The sequence below is a fragment of the Humulus lupulus genome, chromosome X (genome assembly GCF_963169125.1).
Source record: "Humulus lupulus chromosome X, drHumLupu1.1, whole genome shotgun sequence".
Taxonomy (NCBI): domain Eukaryota; kingdom Viridiplantae; phylum Streptophyta; class Magnoliopsida; order Rosales; family Cannabaceae; genus Humulus; species Humulus lupulus.
In genome coordinates this window covers 233144365-233147618 of record NC_084802.1, presented here as the reverse complement: position 1 = coordinate 233147618, position 3254 = coordinate 233144365, and positions in this window count along the sequence as shown.

Here is a 3254-nt window from a genome sequence, read left to right as displayed (position 1 = left end):
GTGAAACAACTTTGAGATACAAACAAATCTATAGGGTGTTTGGGATGATGTCTAGTGCATGATTTTTCCTACTACTCTGGCTTACTCTGCTCAACAATTGTTCTTCAAATTAGAGTTGGGGACCATTAATTAGTTGGATGCATTTGTGAGACTCTTCTACTCACAATTCTTCGTTGATCGATCAAATGGACTACTCGAAGTTGTTAATAAAACTCTAAAAGACACCATGAAGAAATGACTTGAGAAAGCAAAAGGAAACAAGTATGACATATTGCCAAAACTACTATGGTCATATCGCACAACTGCTCGAACATCAATTGGTCATAACCGCCAACAACTTGCAGAAACTCTTGACATGATCAACGAGCGACGAGAAGAATCACAACTATGAGTAGTTGCTTGCCAGCAAAACACTGCTTGATATTTCAACTCTTGGGTCAAGAATAGAAAGTATGCAATGGGAGATTTGGTTTTGAGGCAAGTGCTCCAAAACACTCAGGATCTTGCATCGGGAGTATTGGTGCCTAATTGGGAAGGACTGTATCAAATGGTAGATATTTTACAACCAGGCACATATAAACTTGTTCGATTAAACTGTGAACTAAGTGCAAGATACTGGAATGGCAAACACCCTCACAAATATTATCAATAATTTGTTGTTCAAAACATCTGTATAGCTCTACTCGTAAGGCATGAATTTGCCCTTTTTAGAACAACTAATGCATTCCTAGTTTTTAATTATTTTTGGTTGTAAAGGCACGATTTTGCCCATTTTTTTAATTATCAATTATTTCTCAGACTATTTGTTATTATCTGGTAGAAAGACACGTTTATGCCCTCTTTAAACAACTAGTTATTTATAAGAATCATTTTCAGATGCTTTCTTTTTAAAACATTTGTTGCTCGCATAATATTTTTAAATTTAATAAACACCATTCTTGTTCATTTTATTATGAGTTATTTACGAGGGAGTGTTTCTAACACATTCAATATTTGCCAAAGATATTGTTATTTTAACAAGTATTTCTTAACATGTATAGTTTTTTCTATGTATACTATTTTTTTATGTTTGACGAACAACGAATTTTGTTCGAGCAGGACTGATTGTTTGGTATGTGACCAAGGACTTTAACCTCCTCAATCACTTGGGGAGCATATAGAGTATACATAATCAAATATAAGAAAAAGATTAAAAATCACGATTGAGTATTACTTAGAAAATTTTCAAATTTATAAAGTATTGTGCTTTGTTTATTAAATCGAATAGGGAATTGAACTTTACTTACTCAAGCAAGCTAAAAATCATATATAGTGGTCAAAAGTTATATCTAGTTAAAATTAAATGAGCATCATAGTGTATATATATGAAAGAAAAATATTATAAGTACTCGTGATTAAACACTGCTCGAACAACCATTGTCTATACAATCCAAACATGTTTCTTGGGTGTTTAAAAGAGAAAAAAAAATTAAAATGTAGAGTCACTGTCAATCAACAACCTCTCCACGCTCTTGGTCACCCTTAAGATTTAAGGAGATTTCTGCCTCAAGAGTTTCTAGAGTTGCAGCCTCAGCATCTTCAGCGACCGCAAGCAACACACTTGGCAATTTCTTTCTTTCAATGATAAGCAGGAAAATAGTCGAAATTGGCCTCCTTATTGTTCTTCAAGAACATAAAGAAGTAGTTGAAGGGGAAATTTTTAAACTTAGCCTTGGTCAAAGCAAAATCCTGTTCAAGGCTTCGCACTTGCTCTTCATTATCGTTCAATTGTTGGTCGCGTTCAACAAGGAAGCGGGCCTACTTAGTCTCTTTTTCCTGTAGGACCTTGATGACTTTTCTTTTTCTACTTGATTTCAGTGTTTTTACCTAACAGCTCTTTTCCTATTGCCCCAGCATCCCTCCTTGTTCTCTTTTGCATATTTCAAAACTTCTCCACCGAGGCCTTCATCTTCTTAAGCTCATCAATGAGTGCCTTTTCTTGAGGTCGAGTGTGAGTAAGAGTCATAACACCCTACAAAATTTATAGATTATATATGAGCAAAAGTTATTGATTGATCATACGAATAATGAAAAATACTTATCAATAACACCTCCGACATAGCCCGACCAAAGGCCTGATCCACAGAGGCTTCTTCGAGGGTCGCAAACGCCTCGACACTTAGGCGATTATGAGATAGCTCGGCTGTTCGAGTACAGATTTCCTTGGCGGATGCTTTGAGGCGTTGAAATATTGTTGAAGAAATGTTGGGATCAACCGTCAAGGCTACTGAAGAGCTGGTCGTGGGAGAAGGATTTTGGCTTGTTTAAGGAGGAGTGTGGCTTGTATAATGAAGAACTGCTAGAGTAGGAGGAACTTTCCTGGGCTGCTTTGCTGCAGGCTGATCTTTGCTCGACCTAGCATCAGTAGCTTTCCTTTCTTGAGCTTTCTTGGTCGAGGCACGAGGGGAGACCGAGGTGGAAAGATCGAACACTTCAGAGTCTGACATAGCTGCAAACAATGAGCAAACATGTTAGAAAATACAAAGAGGTACAAAAAAAGCGAGCAAAACATATAGAAAGTATGTTTGGTACCTATATCTATACTATTGCTCGAGAAACAGATTAAAAAATAATAACGATTCGACCATGAAAGATCTTCCTGGAAAGCATTAAAAATCTCTACCTCTGCTTCCTTTCCGAGCAAGTCAGAAAAGGAAGAGAGTGAGTCAAAAAGTCTATACCTACACTTAGCTACTGGTGAAGTAATACTATATTTTAAGTTATTACATGGAAGGTTGTCATCGTCGTCATCAGTGGAAGAGAGGGAAAGGTGTAACACCCTGGATAGCCAAGACCATTACACTGTGTATTTTATAGTGCTGGACTTGCTAATCAATCCATTTGGATATAAATGTGTAACTAAGGATAATTGATGGTTTAGGGTTTAAAATTTTGATCATAGGAATAGTGATTTTCATTTAAAAGTTTGAGTCTGTACATGGGATCCTAAAATAAGTGTTTACAAGGCATTTAAAACTTCAAAAGTAATTACAACATAAGCCGACCTAAGTGGTAAAATTATGTTTTGGCTCTAGTCCCTGTTGAATCCTCAATCGAGTAGCAGCAAATGTACACGTTGCCCTTAAAGCTCTCCAACTCATGGCTTGTCCAGCTTTTCCTTTCCCTTACCTACACCACATAGCACTCGTGAGCCAAGGCTCAACAAGAAAACTCAAATATACATATTCACACAAGCAACATAATATAAACAATAA